The following is an 18,788-nucleotide window of genomic DNA, read 5'->3' on the forward strand; positions in this document are numbered from 1 at the left end:
GGGACTATAGGCAGGCTCTAGGAGCTAAGCGCAGCCTTTACCAAGAGCCATCAAGAAACAGAAGCCCCAAGTCTCATAGCTCAAAACACTGAAATCTACCAAGAGCTGTACTAGTTTGGAAGTGAATCCTTCCTTCATCAAGCATCCAAATGAGAACCCAGCCCTGCTATGATCTTCATTACAATCTCCCAAAAGACCCACCTGAGCCATGTCCAGACTCCTAACCCATAGAAACTGTGAGATCATAAATGTGAGTTGTTTTAAGCCACAAGTTTAATAGTAATACTGTTACACAGCCACAGAAAACTGATATATATGGTAAGTGCTAAATGAATGGATTAACATCCCAGAGAATGAAAACTTAGGGAAAATTTCTAATCAGAAAAGGGGCAGACCAAGACCACTTGATTGAACACACAAATATTTATTCTAAACTCTATTTATGCAGAGGACTAGCTAATTATGCTGAGCGCTGGTGGGGATGGTTCATTAGTCAGGATGGGCCAACTGCTATAACAACTTCAAGACATTAATGAGGTTTAGCACACAGTAATGGCTTATCTCTTCCTCACACCAGAATCCAGTGTAGGCTGTAGAGGGATAGGAAGGGAATTAACCTCTGTCTGCTCCATGCAGCCATTCAGGGACCCAGGCTCCTGCATCTCATGGCTTCCCCATCCCCTAGGCCTCAGGGCCTTCCCCTGGTCCTTCCAGCTGGCAGACAAGAGAAGAGAGAGCACATGAGAAGCATAGGGTGTCTTTTTAGTGAGAGGCAAGCTTAGGAAGTGGACAAGTCACTTCTGTCCTCATTCCTTGGCCACAACTCAGTCACATGGTTTCACCTGACTGCAAGGGATGCTGGGAAATGTCATCCAGCTTCTGCCCCCAAGGAAAATGGAAGGCTCTGGTGAACCCATACTAGTCCCTGCTCCAGAAGAGAACAGTGAAGATACCAGAATACTTAAGCACAGCCTTGCCCCCAAGTGATTCATAATATACTGAAAACAGGCAAGTAGCAGCTAATTATAACACACAGTCCAAGATGAAATATTCTTGAGAGAGACAGAGAGACCTAGACGGAGACAGAGACTGAGAGAAACAGAGGCAACTTGATGTAATAGAGACTCAGCTCTGCCTTTTGTTGACTTTTGATCCAGATCTATTTACTTAACCTTCTCTGAGCTCCGGTGTCCTCACTTGCAAATTTGAGAAAATGCCTTAGCTTCTCAGTTCCCTCGCCTATTAAATGGAAGTAATATTGCTTCCCTCAAAAGTCTACTGTGCAGATGAGATAATCCACGCAAATAAAATGCTAAGCAGAGTATCTGACACACAGCAAAAGATTCTATAATAGCTGTTATTGTAAATTATCATCATCATTATCAGTATTATTATTATACCTCTCTGGGCCCCAAAAGGACTTGGAACTGTTTCAGAAAGAATAATGAGGAGCCAAGATGGCAGAACAGCATGGAAGCTTTTTGTGTGTCTCGCGTCCATGAAATACAGCCAGACCATCACTAAACCGTCCTATACACCTAGAAAACTGGAGGATTAACACAACAATCTGCACAACCTGAACCACAGAATTCAGCAAGTATGCGGCGCGGAGAGGTGAACTTGGGGACCACGAAGCCACGAAAGGTAAGGAACCCATTTTGCGGGCAGAGAGAGGACAGAGACTGGGGAGGGGGTAGCATACGGGAAAAGCACCCCTCCCCAAAAGCAGCTGGAGACAAAGTAGAAAATTGGAAACAGCCACAGGGACTAAACCAAAAAGGGAGAAAGGAGAAAGGAGAGGGTTTAAACTCCATTAAGACTGTCAACAAGGGGAGCGCAAAGTCTGCAACTCCACAGCTCGATACCTGGCGGTGCTCTGGTGGGAAGGGCGAATCCCCAGGAAGAGAGTAGGGTCTGGGAGGTTCTCGGGGCACACGGGGAAAAGCGGTTCCACTGCTGGAAGGACATTTGGTAGAGACTGTTGAAGCCACCTGGTCCCAGCAGACCCCGGAAGGCGGCCACATTCGGTGGTGCTGGAACAAGGTCGTTGAGGGTGTAGCCTGGTGCCAGACGTGTGTCATGATTTTCCATAATCCCTGAAACGCTGCTGCTACACTATCTCGCGAACTTTTTCTGGGGTGGACTGGCACCTGGCCACAGTCTCAGGGCACCGGCAGCAGCAGGATCTGGCGAGCGTTCCTGGGTGCAGCCGAAATTCGTCCATTGCTCATTCGGCCACCACTCGGTGAGACCCTCCCACAGAGGGGCGGAGCGAGTCAAGGGCACAGTCATTCGAAAGTAAGGGGCCGGGAAAAACAGCCGTGTCTGAGAAAAAACTCAGGAGAGAGGTATTGCCTGGGGCTTGGTCACAGACAGTGAAATAGCGGGGAGTGGACGAGAGCTGAAGACGGAAGACCGGTGCGCGACTGCTGATCCGTGGAACAGACCGGGTGGCTGGATGGCGCCATTTTTCACCGCTCCCGCACATGCGCGTAGGCACCTACGAGCCCCGCAACAATCCACCCCAGGAGGCTAGCAGCGCCATCTAGTGGAGAGCGGAGCTGTTACACCGAGCCCCGCCCAACTGGGCCAACTTGGCTCTCAAGAACACAAGTCTCACCCCCGGCTTAGTTTATGGAATATAAAGAGCTACATAGACTGATTTCTAGGGGAAAATGAAACAATTTCAGTCCTACTTCAATCTGTTGGCAGGTTCATCTGTTCAATTTTCTTTTTTTTTCTTTTTCCTTTTACTCTTTCACAATTCTTTTTCTTTCTCTTGAATACAGAAAGAAAAAATTCATTTTTATTTTCAATTTTGATTAAAAATATCTGTCTTTAATTTTTATTACCATATTTTTTACTTTTGTGTAACTTTTTCAAATTCTACTTTACGTCTGTCATTTTATTTTAGTCTACTTCAGTGTACTCGCTTTTTCAAATTTTCAATTTCCTTTTTTTCTTCCCTTTTATTTTTGTCTCTTTTTCATTTCTTTTTCTTGAATGCAGAAAGAAAAACTTCATTTTTATTTTCAATCTCTTTTTAAAATATTTTTATTTAATTTTTATTACCATATTTTTTGCTTTTATGTAAATTTTTTCAAATTCTATCTCACTCCCATCATTTTATTTCAGTCTACTACAGTCTATTCACTATTTCAGATTTTCAAAAGATTTCTTTTTTCTTTTTTCTTTTATCTTTTCTTTCTTTTATCTTTTTTCTCTTTTTCATTTCTTTTCTTTTTTTCTTAAATACAGAAAATGAAAAAATTCATATTTATTTTTAATTTTTATTAAAAATATTTTTCTTTAATTTTTTTCTACTATATTCTTTACTTTTGTGTATATTTTTTCAAGTTCTATTTTACCCCTATCATCTCATTTTAGTCGACTTCAGTGTACTCATTTTTTTTAATTCTCAAACGATTTCCTCTTTTTCCCCCCCCCCCTTTTTTTCTCTCTAATCTGTCAAACCATTTTTAACACCCAGACCAAAACACACCTAAGATCTAGCATCATCCATTCAATTTGTGTGTGTGTGTTTTTAATTTTTAATTTTAAAATTTTTATTTTAATTTTTTTTAATTTCAGTTTTTCTACCTCATTAATTCCTTTTCTCCCTTCAAAATGACAAAACGAAGGAATTTGAAAGAAAGAGCACGAAGAAATGACAACCAGGGATTTAACCAACACAGATACAAGCAAGATGTCTAAACCAGAATTTAGAATCACGATAATAAGAATACTAGATGGAGTCAAAAATAGATTAGAATCCCTTTCTGCAGAGATAAAAGAAGTAAAAAATATCAAGAATGAAATTTAAAATGCTATAACTGAGCTGCAATCACGGATGGATGCAGGGGCAGCAAGGATGGACAAGGCAGAACAGAGAATCAGTGATATAGAGGACAAACTTATAGAGAATAACGAAGCAGAAAAAAAAAAGAGAGAGATTAAGGCAAAAGAGCACGATTTAGGAATTATGGAAATCAGTGACTCATTAAAAAGGAACAAAATCAGAATCATAAGGGTCCCAGAAGAGGAAGAGAGGAAAATAGGGGTAGAAGGGTTATGTGAGCAAATCATAGTGGAAAACTTCCCTAACCTGGGGAAAGACACAGACATCAAAATCTGGGAATCACAGAGAACCCCCATGAGATTCAACAAAAACCAACCATCAACAAGGCATCTCATAGTCAAATTCACAAAATACTCAGGCAAGGAGAGAATCATGAAAGCAGCAAGGGAAAAAAAGTCCCTAACCTACAAGGGAAGACAGATAAGGTTTCCAGCAGACCTATCCACAGAAACTTGGCAGGCCAGAAAGGAGTGGCAAGATATATTCAGTGTGCTGAATCAGAAAAATATGCAGCCAAGAATTCTTTATCCAGCAAGGCTGTCATTCAAAATAGGAGAGATAAAAAGTTTCCCAGACAAACACAAATTAAAGGAGTTTATGACCACTAAACCAGCCCTGCAAGAAATTTTAAGGGGAACTTTCTGAGGGGACAAAAGATGAATATATATATATATATATATATATATATATATATATATATTCCAAAAGCAACAAAAGATTAGAAAGGACCAGATAACACCACCAGAAACTCCAACTCTATGAGCATCCTAATGGCAATAAATTCATATCTTTCAGTACTCACTCTAAACATCAATGGACTCAATGCTCCAATCAAAAGACATAGGGTAACAGAATGGATAAGAAAACAAGATCCATCTATATATTGTTTACAAGAGACCCACTTTAGACCTAAAGACACCTTCAGATTGAAAATAAGGGGATGGAGAACCATCTATCATGTTAATGGCCAACAAAAGAAAGCCGGAGTAGCCCTACTTATATCAGACAATCTAGACTTTAAAATAAAGACTGTATCAAGAGATGCAGAAGGACATTATATCATAATCAAGGGGTCTATCCACCAAGAAGACCTAACAATTGTAAACATTTATGCACCAAATATGAGAGCACCCAAATATATAAATCAATTAATCACAAACATAAAGAAACTCATCGATAAGAATACCATAATAGTAGGAGACTTCAACACCCCACTCACAGCAATGGACAGACCATCTAATCAAAAAATCAACAAGGAAACAATGGCTTTGAATGACACACTGGACCAGATGGACTTAACAGATATATTCAGAACATTTCATCCTAAAGCAGCAGAATATACATTCTTCTCCAGTGCACATGGAATGTTCTCCAGAATAGACCATATACTGGGACACAAATCAGCCCTCAACAAGCACAAAAAGATCAAGATCATACCGTGCATATTTTCAGACCACAACGCTATGAAACTCAAAAGAAAAAAATTTGGAAAGGTAACAAATACTTGGAGACTGAAGAACATCCTACTAAGGAATGAATGGACTAACCAAGCAGTTAAAGAGGTAATTAAAAAGTATATGGAAGTCGATGAAAATGATAACACCACAACCCAAAGCCTCTGGGTCGCAGCAAAGGCGGTCATAAGAGGAAAGTATATAGCAATCCAGACCTTCCCAAAGAAGGAAGAAAGATCTCAGATACACAACCTAACCTTACACCTTAAGGAGCTGGAAAAAGAACAGCAAATAAAACCCAAAACCAGCAGAAGACAGGAAATAATAAAGACTAGAGCAGAAATTGATGCTATCAAAACAACAAAAACAAAAACAGTAGAACAGATCAATGAAACCAGAAGCTGGTTCTTTGAAAGAATTAACAAAATTGATAAACCACTAACCAGTTTGATCAAGAAGAAAAAGGAAAGGACCCAAATAAATAAAATCAAGAATGAAAGAGGAGAGATCACAACCAACACAACAAAAATAAAAACAATAAGAGAATATTATGAGCAATTATATGCCAACAAAATGGGTAATCTGGAAGAAATGGACAAATTCCTAGAAACATATACACTACCAAAACTGAAACAGGAAGAAATAGAAAATTTGAATAGACCCATAACCAGTAAGGAAATCGAATTAGTAATCAAAAATCTGCCAAAAGCAAGAGTCCAGGGCCAGATGGCTTTCCAGGGGAATCCTACCAAACATTTAAGGAAGAGTCAACACCTATTCTCTTGAAACTGTTCCAAAAAATAGAAATGGAAGGAAACTTCCAAACTCTTTCTATGAAGCCAGCATTACCTTGATTCCAAAACCAGACAGAGACCCCACTAAAAAGGAGAACTATAGACCAATTTCCCTGATGCACATGGATGCAAAAATCCTCAACAAGATATTAGCCAACTGGATCCAACAATACATTTAAAAAAACATTCACCACGACCAAGTGGGATTTATACCTGGGATGCAGGGCTGGTTCAATATCCGCAAAACAAGTAACGTGATTCGTCACATCAGTAAAAAAAAAAGACAAAAACTACATGATCCTTTCAATAGATGCAGAGAAAGCATTTGACAAAATACAGCATCCTTTCTGGATAAAAACCCTCAAGAAAGTAGGGATAGAAGGAGCATACCTCGAGATCATAAAAGCCATATATGAACGACCCAATGCTAATATCATCCTCAATGGGGAAAAACTGAGAGCTTTCCCCCTAAGGTCAGGAACAAGACAGGGATGTCCACTCTCACCACTGTTAATCAACATAGTACTTGAAGTCTTATCCTCAGCCATCAGAAAATACAAAGAAATAAAAGGCGTCCAAATCGGCCAGGAGGAGGTCAAACTTTCACTCTTTGCAGATGACATGATACTCTATATGAAAAACCCAAAAGATTCCACCAAAGAACTGCTAGAACTGATTCATGAATTCAGCAAAGTTGTAGGATATAAAATCAATGCACATAAATTGGTTGCATTCCTATACACCAACAATGAAGCGACAGAAAGAGAAATCAAGGAATCAATCCCATTTACAGTTGCACCAAAACCCATAAAATACCTACGAATAAATCTAACCAAAGAGGTGAAAAATCTATACACTGAAAACTATAGAAAGCTTATGAAAGAAATTGAAGAAGACACAAAAAAATGGAAAAAGATTCCATGCTCCTGGATAGGAAGAACAAATACTGTTAAAATGTCAATACTACCCAAAGCAATCTACATATTCAATGCAATCCCTATCAAAGTAACATCAGCATTCTTCACAGAGCTAGAACAAATAATCCTAAAATTTGTGTGGAACCAGAAAAGACCCCGAATAGTCAAAATGATCTTGAAAAAGAAAACCAAAGCAGGAGGCATCACAATCCCAGACTTCAAGCTATACTACAAAGCTGTAATCATCAAGACAGTATGGTACTGGCACAAGAACAGACACTCATCAATGGAACAGAATAGAGAACCCAGAAATGGACCCACAAACGTATGACCAACTAATCTTTGACAAAGCAGGAAAGAATATTCAATGGAATAAAGACAGTCTCTTCAACAAGTGGTGCTGGGAAAACTGGACAGCGACATGCAGAAGAATGAACCTGGACCACTTTCTTACACCGTCCACAAAAATAAACTCAAAATGGATGAAAGACCTCAATGTAAGACAGGAAACCATCAAAGTCCTCAGGGAGAAAGCAGGCAAAAACCTCTTTGATCTTGGCCACAGTAACTTCTTACTCAACACATCTCCAGAGGCAAGGGAAACAAAAACAAAAATGAACTACTGGGACCTCATCAAAATAAAATTTTCTGCACAGCGAAGGAAACGATCAGCAAAACTAAAAGGCAACCGACAGAATGGGAGTAGATATTTGCAAACAACGTATCAGATAAAGGGTTAATATCCAAAATCTATAAAGAACTTATCAAACTCAACACCCAGAAAACAAATAATCCAGTGACATGAAAAGACGTGAATAGACATTTCTCCAAGGAAGACATCCAGATGGCCAACCGACACATAAAAAAATGCTCCACATCACTCATCATCAGGGAAATACAAATCAAAACCACAATGAGATACCACCTTACACCTGTCAGACTGGCTAACATTAACAACTCAGGCAACCACAGATGTTGGCAAGGATGAGGAGAAAGAGGATCTCTTTTGCATTGTTGGTGGCAATTCAAGCTGGTGCAGCCACTCTGGAAAACAGTATGGAGGTTCCTCAAAAAACTAAAAATAGAACTATGCTACGACCCAGAAATTGCACTACTAGGCATTTATCCAAGGGATATAGGTGTGCTGTCTGGAAAGGACACTTGCACCCCCATTTTTATAGCAGCACTATCAATAACAGCCAAAGTATGGAAAGAGCCCAAATGTCGATCGATGAATGAATGGATAAAGAAGATGTGGTATAGATATACAATGGAGCATTACTCAGCAATCAAAAAGAATGAAATCTTGCCATTTACAACTACGTGGATGGAACTGGAGGGTATTATGCTAAGTGAAATTAGTCATAGAAAGACAAAAATCATATGACTTCACTCATATGAGGACTTTAAGAGACAAAACAGATGAACATAAGGGAAGGGAAACAAAAATAATATAAAATCAGGGAGGGGGACAAAACAGAAGAGACTCATAAATATGGAGAACAAACTGAGGGTTGCTAGAGGGGTTGTGGGAGGGGGGATAGGCTAAATGGGTAAGGGGCATTAACGATCTACTCTTGAAATCATTGTTTCACTGTACGCTAATTTGGATTTAAATTTTAAAAAATAAAATTAAAAACAAACAACAACAACAAAAAAGGAAGTATAATGAGTTTTTCTTTACACAGCAGATAGTTGTTTTATTGCCCACATGCTTTGGAAGCTCAGAATAAGAAAGGATGGATCCTGACCCTTGGAGATTAGAATGGACTTCCTGGAGGAGGTGGCATTTCATGCAAGCTTTGAAGGATCAGAACTATCTTCATGCCATGGGCTGTTGCCTGACAAGCAGAACAGCCATCTTCTGCATCCCAGAGATGTACAGACTGAGAGGGAAAGGATGAAATCCACAGAATTCAGGGCAGGCTGAGCAGTGACAGTGGTCACATCCATCAGTTCCTGATTAGAGGCAGGGATCCTCCTCCCTCCATCTTGGATGATTTTAAAAGAAGCACCAGGTGATGTCGCAGGTAATAAACTTACGGAATTCATTTCCCCCAAGGGGCTGCTAAGTTGCAAATCTTAAATTATTTCCCCAAAAGCTTAGTTAAATTCATGCATGATTGATTCCTAATGGATTTATCCAATCCTGTTAGGAAGCACATTCTTAAGTTTGAAGTCTTAGAAAACAGGTGTACTTTCCTATGATACTTCTCTCTGCATCTCTGTCACAGACAAAATATTAAGCTGCATATATCCCTGGGTTGACTTGCTGTGACAATTCAATTAGAGGATCCTGCAAGGAGCTGCCCAAGATAGTACTTTGGACTGGAAAGGGCCAGTACAGGGCACCTGTGCCGTCACTCCCCCTACAGGTTCAAGACAGGCATCACCAATCGATCACAGCACCATTGCTCGCTGAGCCCCATTACAGCTCGGGGCTCTTTCCTAGCACAGCCCCTGGCAGAGCCCACCCCTTTACCTAAGATGAAGACAAGACCCAGGGAGTAGAAGTCCAAGATATTTGCCCCAGAGTTATCCCTTTAAGATCTCTATCCCTGCCAGAGATACGGGAATCCAATCACATCCAGGTGCCAGTGGAGAATCTATGCCTCTAGGCCATGTGATGGATAGAAGGCAATCCTGCAGCCCCTTCCCGCCTTCCTTATTCATAAACATGCTATTTGCTTTATGTAATGGAAGTCTGGGTTTAGGAGATAATAGTACATGAGAGTCAGGAAGAGGAAAAGGAGGAGGAGGAGACATGCAGGAAGGAGGAGGGGAGAGGAGAGAATCTTTCATGTATGCATTCAATTTTTTGACATTTGACATTTTACAAACACCTTTCTACCCACTGTTATTTAACTCTCATATCCCCCCAGCTTCATAAAGAATGAAATACTGAATGGGGCACCTGGGTGACTCACAAGTTAAACGTCTGCCTTCAGTTCAGGTCATGATCTCACTATCCATGGGTTTGAGCCCGATGGTGGGCTCTGTGCTGACAGCTCAGAGCCTAGAGCCTGCTTTGGATTCTGTGTCTCCTTCTCTCTCTGCACCTCTTCCACTCATACTATGTCTGTTTCTCTCTCTCTCTCTCTCTCAAAAGTAAATAGACATTTAAAAAAATGAAATACTGAAGCTGAAGGAGGGAAGCCCTGGCTAAGATCATGCAGCTCCTAAGGGGTGGAGCTAAGACTCCTACCAGGCCTCCTGTACCAACCGAGCTCATTTTCCACTCCCACAGAGTGTTGGGAGCAAATCTCTTTTTTTTCTAGATCTCAGACGCCCCAGTCTTCCACGTGGATGGAGACAGCGAACCAGCCAGATGAGGCCCTGCCTCCTGGTAGCATGGAGTATACCCTCGGCTCACACTGTTCCATCCCTGCTCTCCTGCTGCCCAGAGAATGAAGATGTATTTGCTGATGCACTAGCAGAGAATGTCATCCTGTGGCAGCTGAGGGTAGCACTCGGGTACCAGATGTCCACCATCTCCCAGGCCAGATCTCTGCCCCTCTCTAACGATGATGTTGGTGCCACTAGAAATAACCTAATTTACCAACTGCCCATTATTGATTCACACAACAAATATTTATTGAGTGTTTACCATGTAGTGGGCGCTGGGCCAGGCCCTGGGGACACAGCAGTGACAAGCCAGCTCATGGAGTTTATATTGCAGGGGTGGGGGTGGGGGGAAGGATAAGGAATGATCACATTTATGAATAAATGCAGAAAATAATTTCAGAAATAACAAATATGATCATCAGGGTCATCTGATAGACAGTAACCAGGGAATTAAACAGAGCTGGTCTACTTTAGCTAGGCCTTCCTGAGGAGGTGACTTTTAAGTCAAGGCCTTAAGGAAGAAGAGGAGTCATTCATGTAAAAAGAAGAGAGAAGAGCATCCCAAGCATATAGAATGTCAAGTCAAAGGCTCTGAAGCAGGAACAAGTGTTCACAAGACCATTGTTCACAGAAGGAAGAGAAGGAAGCAGCCTGAGTGCTCACCGACAGATGAATGGATACAACGGAATACTACTCAGCCTTAAAAAGGAAGGAAGTTCTGGCACACACAATGGCAATGGCACGAGTGAGCCTGGAGGATGTTATGCAGAGTGAAATGAGCCAGTTGTAATAAAACAACTACTGCATGATTCCACTTACACGAGGTACTTAGAGTAGTCAAATTCATAGACGCAGAAGGAAAATGGTGATTGCCAGGGGGTTGAGGGGGGGTGATTGCCAGGAGGAAGAATGGGGAGTTATTACTTAATGGAGCAGCGTTTCACTTTCACACGATGTAAAGAACTCCAGAGACGGATGGTGGGGGTGGTTGTGCAACATTTTGAATGTATTTAATACCGCTGAACTGTACATTTAAAAATGGTTAAGACGGTCAATATTATGTAGTGTGCATTTTGCCGCAATAAAAAAAAATGGAAAGAAAAAAAAGGCTTAGAAGGCTGGCAGGAAGCTAGGGCAAGAGTTATTATCCCATTTGAAAGATGAGCAAAATGAGGCCTGGAGAGTTAGAGCAGCTTGCCTAAGATCTCATAGGAATTTTTGAGTGGCAAGGATTAAATGGACACTGAAAGGATCATGATGTTGTAAACAGCAACTTGAGGCCTTTGTCAGAAAGCAGCCTGCTGCAACTCAATATTTGCCCTTTCCCCCTGCGCTGTGCCCTATCAGGCCCTAATCTTCCCAGAGCAACATCATGATCCACTCCCAGGCACCTGTCTACAGTATCGCCAGCTGGAGATGGCAATCTGGGCTGAGGCGGGCCACGAGAGAGGAGGGGACTTCCTCTTTGCCCGCAAACGTCCTTCTCCAGCCGGGAGCACAGCCGAGGAGGAAATAACACAGTGAATGACATGATCAACGAGGCAGGTGGCTGGTTTGTTTTTCCAAAAGCATCAGCTAATCTCAGGAGCCGGGCTAGGACTCCAGTTTGTGATGTCTTTTGGGGAAGAGTCCTCTGTGTTCTCTTCATTGCAGTTCAGCAAATTATTCCCTGAACAATCATTTTATGCCTTGCTCTGGGTTCATCTCTAACCTCGAGAATAGTGCCTACACCCAGTATCAGTGGAATGAGTGAACAGTTTATACACAGTAAGAGAGGGATGCAAACATATATATAAGCTCATTTGGTCACTCACTCATTCATCTACTTTCTGTTTATCCATAAACACTGCTTGCCTTACCCGTGTCTAGCAGTCTGTGAGACATGAGGTGGAGGGAATGAAAAATGGAAAATATGTGTTAGTTTGCTGATTCCCTCACTCATCTACATTGGGCTCCTGAATTAACATTTCACAGCACTTTATATCTACATGTATTTTACAAAGCCTTTGGAGCTGACTCTGAGTTCAGATCAGGCCTGACCACCTGTATAACCTTGGGCCAGGTACTAACCTCTCTTTTTCCATCAAAAAAATGGGAATAATAATGCATAGCTCCTATGTTGTGTAGTAACATGGGAAGGAGGCTGAGCAGAGATCCTAGCATGTGGTAAGTGCTCAATAAGTACTAGCTAGTCTCATTATTATAATGTCTGTTATTTCTGATTCTGCTGTCAATACCTTGAAGTAGGTATTTTGTTCCCATTTTACAGACTTGAAAGTTATGGAAAGTCACGTGGCCAAATATCTTAAGGCATTAGAACTGACCTTGAGCATTTGCCATCCATGGCAATGATCCTCCCAAATTCATGCCTCTTGATTCCAAATAAAGCATGTGGGAGGCCTATTAGACTCTAGAGCAGAAATTTTCCCATTTGATACTCACTTCATAGTTGGGGTCACTGCAGCCATAGAGGTTAAAAGAATTTCTCAGTCAACAGTCTTGGTGGATCTGGGATTTGAACCCAACTTTCCTGGGTTTTGGGGTTCTCGCAGTATGTCAGGCAAGGTGCTCAAATTCCAAAGACGTGAAATTAAACATGGCCCAGGCCCCGTCCTTGAGGACCCTCAGCCTCAGGAGGTATGGGCAATTGGAAGGGAGATGCATCTCCTGAGAAGGAAGACTTCTGAAGAATCAACTCTGTCTTCACAAACATATTAAGGGATGTCCTTTGAAAAGGAAAGGCAGCATAAAAAAAAGCTCAACACACAGGCACTGGAGTCAGGCAAACCCAAGTTCAAGTCCACCTCTGCCACTGTCAAGCCTCATGACCTTGGGAAAGCCATTTACTGTCTCCAAGCCTTGCTTCCTCATCTCTAAAATGGACGTGATAGCACTTACCTCCATAGGCTGCTTACAGCCAACCAGAAGTGGGCTCCACTAGGGTCTCTCCCCTTCCTGGAAGACAGAAGTCAAAGGATGGCTGAAACATACTTTCCATGAGGGCAGTGACTCCATAGATCCTGTTTATTGCAGTGCTCCCTGTGGCCAGCACATAGCACAGGCACCACGTGGACAGACATGTAGGTCAGGGCAGGCATCCTAGGCAAAGGGGAAGGCAGGAGCCTGTGGGCTATATACTAAGGACCTGCCCCTTCCCATCCAGTTCCTTACCTGGAGTTGTGTGTCAATTCTGTTCACACCTGCATTTCTTACAATGGGGCTGAGGCAGACACCTCGAATTGTCAACCCAAAGGCTATTTGAAACCAATTTATTCTTGTCTTCCTTTATTACAGAGGTTGAAAAGCCAAAACAACCTATGTGCCACCTGCCTGGAGAGCTATATACACAGCTGGAGCCAGTGAGAGGTAGCAGAAGCCCCAGGGGATCTTTTCCTTTGCAGGAGAAATCGTGTGTGCACACATGCATGTGTGTGCTTATCTATGCATGCATGTGTGGGTGCACATGTGGGTGTGCACATGCGTTGTTCTTTTCCCCTTTTTCTCTTTGCCCCTATCCCCTTCTAAGCTGCTAGAAGACTCCAGGGGATGCAGGAGCCACCGTGAAGCTTTGAAGTGACAAGCATGAAGGTGTGTGTCTATCTGGTAAGGAAGGTGGAGCATTTATTCTATTTGACAAACAATCCTTTATTTGTCTGAGTCACTAGGGAGGGTTTTCTATCATTTGCAGTCAAAAGCAATCCTAGTATATACAGGAATTTGCTAGCCATCCTATCTGGGTAGCTCTGCTCTGGATAGATCTTTGCTGATTCCCTCTACTCCCACCTCCTCTTCTTCTCCTTAGGCCAACCTTCTAGACATTTCCAACTGGAGTCATCAAGATGCTCCCCTGTCTGTCCCTACAAGATTAAGACTTCCCTTCCAAACCATGATCCTGGCCTCAGGACCAAGATATCCTTCTGACTAGGGCACAAGGAATAATATCCTTATCGGGGTGAATATCCTTATCGAGGGTAGAAATGACTTACAATTGATGTGGCCTCAACTGTGCAATTTTATCTAATGCTGTTTCAGGTCCCCAGCTTCCTTGCTGTTCTGTCTGCCATGTTGAAAACATCACAAGTCTTGGAATATTAGGCTCTGAAGGGGCCTTTCTGGGAATCATGCTGAGGCAAGAGCAAATCTCAATATGTTTATCCTCATGCTTTTTCTTCTCTGAATTGCCTTGAGGATAATTAGGATTATGATGGCCTTTTTACTGTAATCTTTTTTACTTCCTCAATGAGCTCTTTAGCACCAAAGGGGCAGACCCAAGGGAAGCCGGACATGGAGCTTATGCCATAACAATAGACAGATGACAGAAAGAAACAGAGAGAAAGAGAGCAGAGAGGGCCAGACCACCCTGTCACCAGGGAGACCAGAGGAGGGTTCCCTGGTGTCAGGAAAAAATTTACAAAGACATGGAAATGAGCAAAATCAAGTACCTGGTGTCCTTTTGGAGGAGGTCTGGGTATTATCTAGTAGACCTCATCTGCTCCTACCAGGACGAACACCTTTGACAGATTTCCATCAACTAGGCTACTTTATGGCTCTATCGAGGTAAAAGTTGTAGAAAACTCATAGTAATGCAATTGACTCTTGTCCACAGCGATGAAAATGAATTTTATCTGGTAGATATATAATTGATTTCTACCTGGTAGAGAAATAATAACCCCAGCCCTTATGCATTATTGCCCAATAGCAATGATGCTCAATGTCATTTGAGTACATCTGGGTGATTGCCCAACATGCTTTCTGTGAGTCTGTTAGGTCAAAACCATCTTCATAATAATAGCAAGGCATTATTTGCCTATTTTTTTCCCTCATTTCCTCACAAGCATATAGCCAAGTTTCTTGCTATAATGATGTTACTATCATTGCTGTGATGGCTAATGGAATGTGTGCTTGTATACTCTCGTGTTTTAAACATTTGTCAGCTTTAATTTCTAATATGGCAAATATTGGTAGATTTAACCCACATAAGCAAATCTTTGTGAGGCCCTCAATAATTGTTAAGGGTGTAAAGGGGTCCTGGAGGGCACCTGGCTGGCTCAGTCAATGGAGCGTGTGACTCTTGATCTTGGGGTTGGGGGTTCAAGCTCTATGTGTGGCGTGGAGTTACTTAAAATAGATTTTAAAAAAAGGAATATAAAGTGGGGGTGCCTGGGTAGCTCAGTTGGTTAAGTGTCCAACTCTTGATTTCTGCTCAGGTCATGATCTCACAGTTCGTGGAATCAAACCCAGTGTCTTGTTCCCTGCAGATGGTGCATGATGGTTCAGAACCTGCTTGGGATTCTCTCTCTCTCTCTCTCTCTCTCTCAAAATAAATAAATAAACATTTTTGAAAAGAGTGTAAAGGGATCCTGAGACCAAAAAGTTGGGTAACTGCTGATTAATTAGAATATTAACTAGTTTTGTATCTATTAGCATATTTATTTCCACATCCCTGATTGGGGTGTATGTGTGTGTGTGTGTGTGTGTGTGTGTGTGTGTGCGCGCGCGCGCACGCATGTGTGTTTGTAACTGGTTTTAATATCTTACTGGTCCCTTCATTAATCAATGAGTTAAATAAATTCTTCATTCATTTTATATCTGTACAGGGGTCATGTCTTTAACTTTTAAAAATTTTGCTTTAACACTGGGCTTGGAGTAGAAGAGAGGGAGGTGAGGTGGCCAAGGAGAAGGTGGAGGGTCCCAGACCATGTTTAGGACACCCAGGCAGCCCTGAGATGGCTGTGCTCTCCCTGCACCCAGCAGCACAGAGCCGTGTAGAAGCCAAGTCAACACCTGAGAATATCACCTCATCATTCAAGCCAGGGCTGCACATGAACCCTGCACAGAGGTCACAGGTCACCCATGGGCTGTCTGGCAGCAAGACTCCAGTCCACGCCCCGAGACTGGCTAAGCCCATCCAGAGTTTACTGCATGGAAATCCCTCTTTTCAATGGCCCTGTGTTTTTGTAAGCTCCTGCAAAACAAAAGTTGGGGCTCTAGACACCCAGAAGCATGGTGGTGGCATAGAAGGGAAAAATCCTATTCCTTGCCCTACTCCTACTCCTGGTGCTAAAGTAGGACCGAGCAATGTCACGCCATCCACTTTCCTGGCCAAACCCCAGAGAAGCCAGGGCATGCCCAAGGTGACACCGGTTGTCAGAGGAGACAGGAATGGAAGATGGGGGCCCCACCTCCCTGCCAGGGCTCTTGCTACTGCTCTCCACTGCCACTGTCTTGTTACACTGACGAATCTACTCATTCCTGTGCTCGGCTCTCCTGGGAATAAATACATTTGTAAAAGCCTTCAGCGCTCCCAGGAGGAGAATGGATGTGGATTTTGTCCCAGAGTGGCCTCTTGTCCTGAGCTTCGGTTTCTTCCTCACCCGATTGTGGAAATAATGGGAGGAACAAACAACCCAAGCAAGTCGTGGAGCCCACAGTGGGAACCAAATGAAAATCTGCTGACTCAGAACTCTTTCCTCCTTCAGTCAGTCCCTGCCTATTGTTCTCCAACATGAACAGAATCCCGGGGTTGGCCAGTGTTTGAGCAAGGTGGTATGGAGTGAGGAAGAGAAAGAAGGGGGTCCCTGCCAGTCAGATGGAGGTGGTGGTACAGGAAGGTGTTTAACGTCATCTCCTAGAGGCTCCAGTACACGTGTACATGATATCCTCTAGCAGAGCAGAGACGACATTACAAATATGTGAATATTTCCATGATCCCCTCCTTCTGGATGCTGACAAGGAAAGATTCTTGCCTGCAACCTCAGCCTAGCTCCCTCCTTCACTGGGGGAATTCAGGATATGGGGGGAAGCAGAGAGAATCCTAACAACATCTGAGAAGCTAAAATAATCTATGTCAGGGTTGCCAAACTATGGCCCGTGAGCCAAATACAGCTCTATGACTGTTTTTCGTATAGTCCATGAACTTAGAGTGGTTTTTATATTTTAAAATGATTGAAACGAAATAAAAAAGAGAATGATATCTCATGACCCATGAAAATTATATGAAATTCAAATTTCAATGTCCATAAATAAAGTTGCATTGGCAGACAGCCATGCTCACTAATGTGCTTACTGTCCAGAGCTGCTTTGGGGACACAGTGACAGAACTGAGCTGTTGTGACCAAGAACGTATGGTGGGAAAGCCTAAAGAGTTTCGTCCATAGCCATTCAGAGAAGTTTGCCAATCCCGATCTACATAAGACACCAAGAGAGAAGAAATAATGAATTGGGGCAAGTGGAGAGTCAGGAAGAGGGCAGGGGAGTGGCGGAGGGTGGCAAAGATATTTGGGGGTGAGGGGAAACAGCTGCCTTCTCTATAAAGACACTGCAAGTATTTGGGGGGCTCCTGGGCGACTCAGTTGGTTAAGCGTCCGACTTCGACTCAGGGGATGATCTCGCGGTTTGTGGGTTCAAGTTCTGCATCGGGCTCTGCACTGACAGCTCAGAGCCTGGAGCCTGCTTTGGATTCTGTGTGTCCCTCTCTCTCTCTGATTGTCCCCTGCTTGTGCTTGCTCTCTCTCTCTTTCTCAAAAATAATAAATAAATAAATAAATAAATAAATAAATATTTTAAAAAATAAACACACTGGAAGTATTTCAAATATTATTCAGGATGTTTTTGCATTTTCAGAACATTCCTCATCAAGGCACCTGAGTGGCTCAGTCATTGAGCGTCCGACTTGGGCTCAGGTCATGATCTTGCAGTTCGTGAGTTAAAACCCTGAGTTGGGCTCTGTGCTGAGAGCTCGGAGCCTGGAGCCTGCTTCAGATTCTGTGTCTCCCTTCTCTCTGCCCCTCTCCTATTCACTCTCTCTCTCTCTCTCAAAAATAAATAAAATTTTTAAAAATTAAAAAAAAGAATATCCCCCATCGAAAGTCACTTTTTGCTATGGATGCAAACATATACAGTAAAATATAAAACCATATGTGAGAGTAATATCCACTAAACTCAAGACAGTGAATCCCTGTGGGAAAGGAAAGGAAAGGTGTGAGGACAAGAGCAGGTGAAGATCTACCTATAACGTATAATTCATTAAAATTTTTAAATTTAAATGCCTGAAGGAAATAAGCTGATAAGTAATACAAGATAGAAAGTTCATTTAGTGACAGAGACAAAATCGTAAGAACTGATTTTTTTTTTTTTAAGTTGTGTCTGGCACGAGGCACAGGAGCTATCAAAGGCCAACCAAGAGACTCTTGGTCTTAAGCTCTTTCTACACAGTGTTTTTGTTTTGTTTAATTTGCTCTTGGGTTTTGTGCATTGGCGGGGGGGGGGAGGGTACTATAATAAGGACTACTATTTTCCCCTGAATCTAAGACATGCAATTTTTTTTCACATTTTAGGCTGTGTTGTATGATTGATTGTGGAACATAGTTAATTAAGTTTGGCAGAGTTTTTTTCTTTCTTGGTGCTACAAAAAATAGTT

This window comes from Panthera tigris, chromosome B4 (genome assembly GCF_018350195.1).
Source record: "Panthera tigris isolate Pti1 chromosome B4, P.tigris_Pti1_mat1.1, whole genome shotgun sequence".
In the NCBI taxonomy this organism is placed as follows: Eukaryota; Metazoa; Chordata; class Mammalia; order Carnivora; family Felidae; genus Panthera; species Panthera tigris.